Raw genomic sequence first — 12,919 nt, forward strand, 5'->3', positions numbered from 1 at the left:
TATCATCTGAAGATTATCTGGGTTCCACAGCGAACTTCACTGAGCCTGCGTCGCGGGTATCTGGAGCAGCGCCACCTGGGCCTATAAAACCACCAGCACTGCATCGGCTCGTTGGGATTTGCGGCCACAAGCAGCATGTGCTAAGTTGTGCATTTTCCTGCCCTAGGTAGGCCATACTTTTCAGTTTGTTCAATTAGCCTTGGGCGATTTTTGTGGCCGTTGATCCCCCGTGCATGTGCCTTTTTTGATGTACAAATGGGTGTGGATCTATGCACATACCGCGCTCGCATCCGGTTTGTTTGCATGCCGCCAGCCCAGTCACAGTAGGGTTGAACTTTGCCATGACAGTTTGCGCTTTATTCGCACACTTTGCCCCAGACCATCATTAACTTTGCTGTGCATGTGTCTTGCTCTGCTCTTGCTTCGAGCTGGTGACGTAGAAAGTAACCCCGGGCCCAAGATCGAAGATGTCCTTACGTTTCTGAAAGAATTTCGCGAAGAAATGTCATCCGATTTAAAACAAGTGAACCAACAAATAGCAACCTTAAATACCCGTGTCACCGCTATAGAGAAAAAAATGAGTAATGTACCGGAAATGAAAAAGCACTTTGACGCCGTCAAGAGTTCTGTTCAGGAAGTTAAGATAAACATATCTAAAGCAAACGAAGAACTCGTTGATGTTGTAGATGACATAAGTAACAGAATGAGGCGCAACAACCTCATAATCAAGGGTATACCCGAAGAAGGCCATGAAGGATATGTCGAATCTGAGGCCATCGTGAAGGAATTTTGTGCAGCTTCCTTGAAGGTCAACTGTTGGTGACATTGAACGCGCCCATCGTATTGGTCAGCACCGTCAAGGTTTTCACCGTCCTATCATCATTAAGTTCCTCAACTTTAAATCAAAAACAGAAGTGCTGCAAAATGCCCACAAACTGAAAAACCTCGAGTCCCCTAGAGTATGGATAGAGGAAGACTTCTCTCCTAAGGTACAACTGGCTCGCAGGAAGTTGCGCGACTTTGCCAAGAGCAATTGTGAAGAAAACGAACGTTTTTCTATTCGTTTTACCTCTCTGTACTTCAAAGGCTCTGTTTACCTGGTATGACACAGCTTCTAATAAAGTAGTTCAGGTTGTTGCAGGGAACCAACTTCCCAGTACTTGACCCAAACAAGCTGAAAAGCGTAAGTTTACCTCCGCACATGCAGTCTCGTTGCTCTTGGCAAACTTCCGCAGCCTTTATTACAAAATTGACGCACTAAAAACACTCATGCATTCTTGCACCACAGATATTGTAATAGGTACGGAAACGTGGCTTTCCAGTGACATCACAAGCAGTGAACTTGCACTTGACCCATCGTTTAATCTTCGTAAGGACAGGGAAGGCTCTAGAGGAGGCGGAGTCATTATAGTCATTAAAAAGGTATATCAACCATGCCTCGTGAAAGTCGACTCTCCACTTGAAATAGTCTGCGTCTCTGCGCGTATTGGGCATGCGCAATGTGTTATTGGCGCATGCTATCGTCCACCAGATAGCCGTTCGGAATTTGTTCATTTTTTCAATGATGCTGTACAACAGATTATATCCCACTTCCCAAATGCATATTGATATTAGGGGGTGACTTTAATTATCCAGGTATCGAGTGGTCAACGTCGACCTTGAAAACAAACAGCAACAGATCGGCAATGTCTTCATTTTCTACAAACCTTGCATTATCATCAGTTAACTCAGCTCGTGCACGAACCGACACGAGGTGACCACGTACTAGACATTCTGTTAACAAATCATCCAGATCTTGCTGCGACGCATGTACTAGAACCAATAAGTGATCATAGGGTGGTGCAAGCTTCCTTTGCATTGAAAGCTGTCGAGCAAAATAAAGTAAAAAATGCATTCTCAACTACGCACGCGCTGACACTGGAAGAATTATTGCTATGTTAGCCTCATTTACAGCCGACTTTGCAAACACTTTTCAAAACAGATCGGTAAATGACAACTGGTGCTTATTCCGCGATAAACTCAAAGAAGTTGAAACTATTTGTGTGCCAAAGATAACGATTAGCTCAAGGCAGAGTGATCCGTGGTTTAACCGCGAAGTTAAGAAATGCATAAACAAGAAAAAAAGAGCTTTCAGAAAAGCTACCCGAACAAATGCTCCAGAAGACTGGCAAAATTACAAAGCCATAGCGCGCCATACAGAAACTGCAATTCTCGAAGCTAAAGAAAATTTTTTTAATTGCACCCTTCCCAATATGATTAAAACTGACCCGAAAAAGTTTTGGCAAATAGTTAACCCAAAACCAAATAGCCCTGCTCCCTTACTAATTTCCGAAAACGGAGCCATGCTTGACTCGAGAGATAGCGCAGAGCAATTTAGCAAATGCTTCTCAGCAGCTTTCACTAACGAACTGCCACTTGATAATACTCACATACTTGAACAACCCTCAATTCAATTCGCTTTTTCTTCCATCTTGGTATCGGAACATGGTGTCTCTCGTTCAATTGACAGGCTTCCTCATAAAACCGGCCCAGGTCCTGACGGTATAAGTGCTAAGCTTCTAAAATTAACGTCGCACTACTCTTCTGTCTTGTTATCTCTAATTTTTCAGCAATCCTTAGATACCGGATGCCTGCCGCAAGATTGGAAATCAGCATTAGTAATACCGGTATTTAAATCTGGTGACGCAACAGATCCTAATAATTACAGGCCTATATCACTGACATCAATTTGTTGCAAATTACTGGAACACATCCTGTACACTCACATTATAGCCTATCTTAACGAAAATAGTCTGCTGCTCAATAACCAACATGGCTTTCGTCAAAATCGCTCGTGTCAGACGCAGCTATACGAACTTATAACCGATATTCACATTTCTTTACACAAATTGGTTTGCACAGACGCCATTTTCATTGACTTTTCTAAAGCTTTTGACCGGGTGCCTCATAATAGTCTAAAACTGAAAGTTCGGAACCTACAGCTTGACTCTAACGACGACGCGATGGATTGAGGAATTCCTAACCAATCGATTTCAAGTAATCTCTTTGAACAACTGTTTTTCTAACCGCACTCACGTGACTTCGGGAGTTCCTCAAGGATCTGTTCTTAGGTCCGCTACTATTTTTAATTTACATAAATGACATCGCAACTAATGTTACTTCACAAATACGTCTCTTTGCAGATGACTGCGTCTTGTATAACTGAAATAAACTGCCCGGCCGACATCACTGTGCTGCAGTCTGATTTAACAAAACTTACCGAATGGTGTGACATATGGCAGATGGAAATCAACATAGCCAAAACTAAACACGTAAAATTTGCTCCCTTTACTCGAGTTACCTCTGTCCAGTATAAAATACGTGGTATAACTATTGACACAGCATCTTCAATCAAATACTTGGGTGTCTTGCTTACTTCCAATCTAAGCTGGAATACACACATTGAACACATTACCACAAAAGCATGTAAAAAACTTGGTTACCTAAAACGGCACTTACACCTTGCGAACACAGATACCAGGCTTCGCGCATACAGTTCTCTTATCAGGCCCTCTTTAGAGTATGCGTCCATAATTTGGCACCCCCATCATTCAAATCTCACGAACCTACTTGAATCAGTTCAAAATAAAGCTGCGCGGTTCATCTCGTCTTCATACTCTCGCTATCAAAGTGTGTCAGCCTTAAAGAAATCACTAAATCTCTCTTCTCTTGACGTGCGCAGGAAATTAACACGGTTGTCGTTCTTCCATAGCCTCTTCCACAGCAACATTCCATTTGCCCGAGCTCATATTCTTCCCGCTGCTCACATATCGACGCGCACAGACCATATTCATAAAGTAAAACCTATATTTGCCAGGACTAATCTTTATCAAAATTCGCCTCTAGTTTTATCTATTGCCGAATTGAACTCAATCCCTTCAAACATTGTCTCGCTTACGGAATCATCATCATTTCATGCAGCACTACTAACCTTCTTAGAGTGTGTCAACCTGTCATAACCCACGTATTACGCTTGAATACTTACTTGAACATGTTTTTATGTGCTTAGTATTGTATAATTTTTTTCCATTTCATCTGATATGTACTTGCGAAACATCTTGTCTGTGTCTGTAGTCCTCTTCGCGTTTTCAGTTCTCTTGCGTTTTTTACGCTACCAGATATTGTATAATCATCGTTTTCGTTGTTGTTTTCGTTTCTTTATATCTGTTCCACGTTTTGATAATTTTATTGTACCTCATAGCTTGCCATATTATTTATATTCTACACAGTGCACGTCCATTTGACCTTTTCCATCCCCCCCTATGTAATGCCCTAACGGGCCTTTAGGGTACTTAAATAAATAAATAAATAAATAAATAAATAAATAAATAAATACTGACGTACTTCTCAGATACTTGGAGGTTAACAAAGAAGCTTGAGAACAAGGACCGCGCAGAGCCATGGAACGAATAATGCTAGGCATAATGTTGGGACAGGGATCAGAGAGCAAATAAGGGCAGTCTATATATTCTAGCCGACATTGAGAGGAAAGAGTTAGTGACGTTTCAATTCGTCAACGCGGGAACTTCGCGAATATGCACAGCGAGCGCCACGGCTTCGAAGCACAAACAGAAAGGGCGCGAACGCTGTCATGGACGCTGCATAGACGATGATGATGCTTTAATGGCATCCCCTTTGAAACGGGGCGATGACAAATAGTCACCTAACCTGCCCGATTTAATCAGGTATGCTATACATTTTTTCATCTAGCATTTTTGTATGCATCTCCCTTTTTTTCTTCAAGCTTTACCTTGTACCGCTAGCTATGACTTTAGGAGATGTCGTATCAGCCTCTTCCCTGTTTCTTTTGTAACGTTAGCTACACTGGCCTAGCCAAGCCAGTTTCGCGCGGCACATCAAGAGCCGTGCTGCGCATGCGCAAGGATCAGTGATGTCACACGGCTTGCGCACCGGAGCCACCGGAGCCACCGGAGCCGGCACCTCTCGCGCACTCCGCCGCGCGCGACTCACCGCCGCCGGTCTGCGCATTCCAGAGGAGTGACGTCGTAGCCGTGGTAGACGCACTGGCGCCGGCGCGCGCTCGCTGTGCAGTCGCCGTCTGACACTGCGCTGGAGCCGCTGCGCTTCTGACTGGCGTTTGCCAGTGTGGTATAGCCATGGAGAAGGAGAGCGCAAATGCTGCTCAACAGCGCAGAAGAACGGAGAAGCTTGACTCATCGGATCCCGAAGTAGTTGCCTGGCAATTAGCGGTTGAGCGTAGGAGACAACCAGGAAAGCTAAGAATAATCAGCTAAACCTTTGCTAACGCTACGTATATCCTGGCATAGCCGAGCTAAGCCACTGCAACTTTTTTTCTCCACCAATACTCTCAACGCCTCTTGCTTATCTCGACTGCTGACCGGTTGATGCTCCAAGCGCTTCTGGAAGGTGTACGTTCTCACTGGGTGAATCCCTTCGCATTCCATTAGGATGTACTGACTGGTCTCCGGATTTTTGCTGCAGCATACGCATCTAGTTCCGAATATTTGCTCCGATATGTTTTTGTCCTGCCCTTTGTGTTATCGTACAGATTTTCCCTCCCAATTTATTTCTTCTCGTTCTTGTAAATCCACTGCTTAAAGTCTGGCTCCATCAGGGTGTCTCTAGTGATTCGAGCGAAGGTGGCGAGGGAAATAAAGAGGGAAAGAGACTGTGGCTGATAGCTTGTTTTACATAAAGACCACAGTTTTTACATAAAGATACAGTTTTTCACAAACGAGTCTTCAGGTGTTCTCGTGCACAGCGCGTAAAATCGCGCGTTTCACGAAACGAGACAAACGCCGCAGCTCGCGTGCGACACCGTCAGCGAAAGTGCTCTGCGCAGCAAAAAAAGAAAAAATGCGATGGAAAAAACAAAACTCGCCATCACGGCCCTGCGGAGCTGTTGAAAACCACAACTGCTAAGGGGGGTATGCCATGTTTTTAAGGCTTTAGAGTAATGCTAAGAATGGGAGTAATTGTAATTTTGACAGTGCGCGCCGCCGCCCATAGTTATGCTGGTTATTTTATATACAAAAGGCTAGGGACGTCACACTCCACGTCGAAAGCTGACATCGCCGCGGCAGCTCGCGCAACAGTAATCTTTATCGGGAAATGTATGCGGAGAGCGCTACGTGTTTAACATTCTTATAAGGATCACCTTTTCGCCGTGGCTCGGAAGCTTGCTTGGAGCTTGTTCTTTATTGAAACGTATGCTGTTCTGTATGGTGTATGCTTGATTCCAAAGAATGTATGCACCGTTCGCTTCACTTTGCCGAGCGCTTGTAGCCTCTGCCTCACCGGGGTATGAGCCATTGATGATGATAGTTTTCAACATGCTGTTCTGTAGGGTGTATACTTGATTCCAAAGAATGTATGCACTGTTTCCTGCACTTTGTGGAGTGCCTGTAGCCTCTGTCTTACGAGGCTATGGGGCCTCGTAAGACAGAGGGCCTCGTAAGACAGAGGGTTCGCGATCCTCAAGCTCCGGCATGGGAGAAAGCAGGGAAGTAATTTTGCTTGCGGAGGCTAGACGGGGCGCGTAAATGGCCACTGTATGTTGGCGGTGACGCTCACCTCCCGAGATCGCGGGTTCGTGGCACTGAAATATTTTTATCTTGGCTATTAATGAACCAATTTTAAATATTATTGTGGTAGAACGTTTCCTAGAGGACACGTAACAATTTCCAGCATACATGTATAACCGAAATCTGCTTTGTGGCTTGGTGAGGGCCCTTTAACAGCCCTGGAGCTTTGCCAAGATTGCCCAAATGATATATAAAATCTACTACCCATTCAAATCCATTTCAGCCAAAGTGAAATGTCACTACAGTTGGTCTTTAAGCAACAGTCCAGGCAGACGGGATTCTCGCAGGTCAATTTCACTCAGCCAACTGGGAACAACTGGGAGCGACAGAACCTTGATCAAGAATGTGCACGTGATGAAGATTACAACCACCCATATAGTTTAGCTGAACTTAAAACTTCTCTCATTTGCTGCAACAGCTCGGCACCAAGTGCTGACCGTATCATGTACTGAATGATTAAACGCCTACACCCTGAAACACCAGAAACGCTCCTCTCTTATTTTAATATCATGTGGGCTGCGGGGTACATTCCATCTTCATAGAAAGAATCTATAGTAATCCCCATATTTAAACAAGGCAAGACCCCGTCCTTTCCTAGCAGCTGCAGACCCATAGTTTGGACAAGCTGGATGTACAAGCTCTTCGAAAAGACGACAAACCGTTGCCTAATCTGTGTCCTAGAGAGCAGCGGAATACTACATTCTTACCAGTGTGACTTCCAAGAAGGTAGATCGACGTCAGACCACATTGTCCGCATTGAGGCAAATATTAGGGATGCCTTCATACACAAACAGTTATTTCTCTCTCTGTTTGTTGACTTGGAGAAAGCGCATGACGTCACATGGCGCTTCGGTATTATGCGAGACCTTTCCGCCATGATATCCCCGGCTATATGCTAAGTACGTACAATCCAAATTTACCTTTCTAACCGCCCCTTTCATGTAAGGGTTGACCAGACATTGTCGAGGTCATTCACCTAGGAAATTGGTGTTCTGCAAGGCGGTGTGCTTAGCTGTATACACTGCTTATTGTGAAAATGAATTCTCTGCGCACGGCAATGCCACGAACAATGTTCTACTCGGTAGATTTAGATTATGTGCAGATTGGTTTGGCTATCTGCGAATTACATGTCCAGCAGGGCTTGATTAATGTGGCTAAATGAGCTGATGAAAACGGTTTAAGGTTGAGCCCGGGGAAAAGTACATGCGTCCTTTTCGCGAATGACAGAGGAATAGTGCCAGACCCTGCTATTGAGCTGCCTGGCAGTACGTTACCTGTAAGCAGAGAGCACAAGCTTCTCGGCATTACCCTGGACTTAAAACTGACATTTGTTCCGCATTTCAAATACTTAAAGGCTAAATGCTTGAAGACAATGAAGTTAATAAAGCTCTATCAGATTCAGCCTGGTTCAGTCACCGGAAATGCCTTTTGAACTTGCATAGATTTCTTGTCGGTTCATGTCTTGACTGCGACACGATAATTTATCAGTCTGCTGCACCCAGTGCTTTAAACATGTCGGATCTATTTCACAATTATGAATCCGTCTCGCGACCGGGGCGGGGCCTTCAGGATAGGGCCCGTACAAAGCCTTTACGTAGAAGGAAACGTGTGGTCACTCCATCTTCAGAGATCATATGCCAGTTTTACATATTTCCTGAAAATAAATTTAAATAGATGAACATTCTTCCTGTTCCGCCATAAACTATGCCACATTTGCCCCACTTTTTCACAACCAACCTATAGCGAAGCAGCCCTCACTATGCGCGAGAAATCTCAGTGAAGAAATGGGTACTCCACTACTTGAACATCGCTTAATGACTCCGGCGAAGCTGCTACCGCCATAGCAGTTGCATCTGGCAGAATGTGACACATCGTTTATCGAAGTTACAAAACACGCACCAGATTCAGGCATTCAAACGAATATTTTTAGGACTGAAGTCAAAGTACTATTGCCGTGAATTTTACACGAGCGCATGAAAGTCACATGCTGGCGTGTCTTAAGCGGCAGTCGGTCCATCCTTCTCGAAATCCGGTGTACTCCACACCCAGACAAGCATCTTTACAGCAGAAGCCTATGCAGTACTATCGGTGGTGAGACACATTGACAGTCTGAAAGGTCAAAAGGCAGTAATATTTACCGACTCTTTAAGCATCGTTAAAGCTTTAATGTTGCCCCAAAGGCATAAAACCCGTGTAATTAACAACCTGTATTCATTAATTTGCAGTGTTTATGTATCTAAACAAGTCACAATATGCTGGGTGCTTGGTTATCTTAGCATCGAGGGTAATGTTCCTGCCAACAATGTTGCCACGTCTATAACAACGAAAGCTGGCACCACTTCCGTAGCTATATCCCGCCACATATTTGATGCCTTACCAATACGGAAGAAACTGAGGAGTTATTGGCAAAGTACGTGGGACAGCGAAACACTTCACAAAGTCCACGTTATTAAGCCAAACGTAGGAAATTGGAAGCCTATAACAAAAATTACAGTGACGTTTCACTTCGCGAACGCGGGTTACGCGCGAGCGTATGGACACCGCGAACATGCCCAGCGTTCACGGCGGCGTCGAAGCACGAACGAAAAGGGCGGGAACGCGGCGAATATCTTCTCCACCTCCAGGTGCCTTCCTCCTCCGGCGTTCGCTACACTCGCGGAGATTTCGCCGCGCAAGTATACGACAAATTGAGGTCATTTTTTGCTGTCTTAGAATTGGCCACACGTATGGCACACACTCTCACCTGTTTACTGGTTACAAACCTCGTATCTGCAGTAAATGTGGCGAGATGCTGCCTGTACTTCATGTCTTAAAGGGCCCCTAAACCAACCAGAGGTCGAAATTTAGTTGTGGTGTTGCAGTTGTGCACGAGTCCACAACGAACACGTAGCCGCGAGAATTTTTCGAAATGGTGCCGTAATAGCGCAAGTTACACGTGTTTGATGATCGAAAAACGGCCCTCGCTCGTTTCGCTCTTTCCTTCCTCATCGGCTGGTCTCCCCTCCTCGCCGAGTGCTTCTCGAAAGGTCACGTGACATACGTCATCGCCAACACGCTTCTCAAAACACTGCCTACTTCCGGTTAAGGCACGTCCACGCTAGCGGCACATATATACCGACGGCGAACCGGCCGCCAGTGCCGTAGAACATCTGCCGCGCGAGAAGTGTCCAAAGTAGACGGCAGTTCGGCCGGCGCCCCGCCCGCTGCACGATCAATGGGCCAATCGACGACCGCGGAGCTGCGCGCCTCCGCCACCGGCAACGAAAACATCGACTGCAGCTCAGCTGCAGTGCACGGTATAGGTCTGCACGGGGGAGACGACGGAACGACGGGCTCGGCTGTGCTCGCATCGCAGCCGACGGCGCCGCTAATATCAGCGTATTTTTCTTCTTTGTGTACAATTATTGCGAAGAGCGATAACAACGATAAGACAATATTGCGGCTTGTGAGCGTCGGTATTTCATTTCGAAGCGCCGTCTGTTTTAGCTTTGAAAGGAACCAGAAAAGGCCTAGCGACGATATCGGCACTGTCGAGCGATCAGTGGCAGTGAGGCTGCCGCACAAATGAGTCTCGGTCTCATCCTCTCTGCGTACGGCAAGCAAATCTCGCCGTTCGCGAGCAAAAACTGCTGTCGAACGGCGGCCCGCGAATGGCAAACGGCGTGCGACGAGTACCGTGCCGGTAACGTCGAAGTGGACTCAGCGCTTCTCGGCTATACATACCCGCTGTTGCTGCGGTGCCAGCCCGTGATGCGAAGAGTGCCGCTATAGATCCTGTGTTGCGCGCACGTCTGGAAAGGCCAACACTGTCGCACTCTGTTCGCGCAGCTCATCAGACCGCTAAGCACGACTGTGTTGGAACGCGAGCGATTTGGCACTTGCGTTGCGGGCTGTAATTACCGATTCGCAAGGGCGCACAAACGAGCAACACGACGAGGAAGAGCAGAAAGCGCGCGTACCTGCTAGCAGACTAACCGGAAGTCGTACGCTCTTGTTCGACCAATGGACATCGTTTCCGCAGTTGACATCACCAGATTCCCCCACTGACATCGTGACGAACGCTGGGGATACCGGAAAGGCGAGGGGAGGAGGACGGCATTGTTTTTTTTTTTTTTTTTTTTTTGCTTTTTGTGGCGTTCCGCCGGCGCGTAGGGCTGCAGCGTTTGGCATCGTTGATCGTAACGGCATTCTGAACTCGATGCGCGTGTTTCCTTGAAATGTTAAAAAATTATCTGAGGTGGTTTGGGCCCTTTAATAAAGTACCAGGAATTAGCCACTGGCGCAGCCTATGAAGACACGTTGAAAATATTTAACGCAATTAAGGGCCCCATCTCGCAGAAAATCGGGTGTCAGCGTCGTCGGCGTCGGCGGCGTAAGCATTACGGTTACATAAACTGCCGTTGCCGGGAAGCGTGAGAAGCAGTCAGAAATCTTTGATTGCTATCACCGCGGGATCGAATCCCGGCCGCGGCGGCCGCATTTCGATGGAGGCGAAATGCAAAAAACGCCCGTGTGCTTGCGTTGTAGTGCACGGTAAAGAACCCCAGGTGGTCAAATATAATCCGGAGCCCTCCACTACGGCGTGCCTCATAATCAGAACTGGTTTTGGCACGTAAAACCACAGAACGAAGAAGATTGCTATCACGTTTCACTCTTACGAAGCTTCAGCGTCCTCCAAATGTTTTCCCGCAAAACGACCACCTGCTTTTATGTAGGCACTATAACAAGTTTCTACTAACATTCAACAGCAACCATTCACTTTAGATAAAGGAAACTGGTGAATTAGGTGGAGTAACAGAAAAAATACAAAGCTTTATAAGTCGTACACATATTTAATGAGACAAACCCAATTTTTACATGCGATGAACCAGCACATGTAATGTGGCCCGTTGGAATAGGGTTATATGGAAACGTAGCTCTGGTCAGCTTTGCGCAGAGGCGGTGTCGTACCCAATGAAGTGATAACTGAGGGGCGACTATTGCTAGTTGAAAACTTTTCCCAATACCCCGCCGGGGCGACGTGAAATACCGTCGGCCATGGCAATTTTTGGCTGGCCCTACGGGGCTTCTTTGACAAATCCAAAATCAGACTGCTCGCTCTCTTATGGCGAATTCCATTGGGAGAACAGGAGCAGGGTGCCGCGCAGTGCGGAGTCGGGCGACAGCGCAGTGAGAACAGGCACACTCGACCCGCCACTGGAATACGGCGTACATTCGGAGAGCAGGTGGGAGGGGGACATGTGAGGATAAATGTACCATGTGACTAAAGCAATGGACGTCCCACCATTCTCTGCAGGAGAGCGGCAAAACACGCGTGATCGTCCTGTAATCTGTCGGGCGTAAGGCTGTCACCGTTTGCGGCCACGTACTACATACTTTTGTGCAGCGCCGACGCATCCCACAAAGTGTCCGCCTGCGAAGATCATCTGAAACTGCAACTTGAATCTGAAGTTGAGCTCCAGCAGCTTTCGCTGCTGTCACCGTCGAGCGTCTTGAGCACTTCAGCAAGGCGACGACGCTTTGCTGCCGCTGTCCCCCGCGCATCCAACGAGAAGCAAGGCGGGCTAGAAATGCCAGGATGTGTCGCTAAATCGCTGCGAAGCTCGCTCGTATCGCCGACGTCAAAAAAAAAAAAAAAGTTGTCGCAGTTTCACCTGAAAGGCGAAGCATCAATTGCGATAGCAAATTTGAAGAGAGCTATACGGAGTAATGATAGCAGCTTTACCAGCTGTATAAACTTGGACATGCAGCAGCACCGGCAACACGCAGAACTGTTGTCGACGCCGTCGGCGTTTTGCCCGCGTTCGCTCAAAATGCGTGCGGCGTTGATGACTGTTACCGGATCCTCTGACATAAATAGGCACTTGGTGCCGCAGCTAAACGTCGCCTCCCTTCCCTCCCCCTCCCCCACGGCCTTTCTCGCGTCGGAAGAAGGCACGTTTGCTCTACCAACGCCTCCTATAATATATATATATATATATATATATATATATATATATATATATATATATTTATAGGAGGCGTTGGCTCTACATATATGTTGATTGTAGAGGAGGAAAGAGACGCCTACTTCTGCAGCCCTTAAGGGAGCACAGCGCAGAACGCGCGTTTGTTCTCCGCCGTGCGTTCACTCCCCGTGAAAGCGCGCGTCCCTCGCGCCCTTTCACTCGCAAATACAGCGTTCGGCGCGCGGCGGCGATTTCATCTCCACTGACGTCATACGGAACCTCACGGCGACGGCGACGGCGACGCCGACGGCAGAAATCTGCTTTTGAGTGCCCATATAATTGCTATCGCAATAATAGCGGTACCAA

The 12,919-nt window shown here is 46.8% G+C and overlaps 1 non-coding gene across 1 annotated transcript; it reads left to right on the plus strand.

Moving 5' to 3' along the window:
* The first annotated feature begins 11,529 nt into the window (after positions 1-11,529).
* On the plus strand, positions 11,530-11,671 carry LOC119432034 (U4 spliceosomal RNA). The gene has a single exon (XR_005188109.1). It is a non-coding gene; the product is annotated as a U4 spliceosomal RNA (small nuclear RNA).
* The last annotated feature ends 1,248 nt before the right edge of the window (positions 11,672-12,919 follow it).

The sequence above is a fragment of the Dermacentor silvarum genome, chromosome 10 (assembly GCF_013339745.2).
Source record: "Dermacentor silvarum isolate Dsil-2018 chromosome 10, BIME_Dsil_1.4, whole genome shotgun sequence".
Lineage (NCBI taxonomy): Eukaryota > Metazoa > Arthropoda > Arachnida > Ixodida > Ixodidae > Dermacentor > Dermacentor silvarum.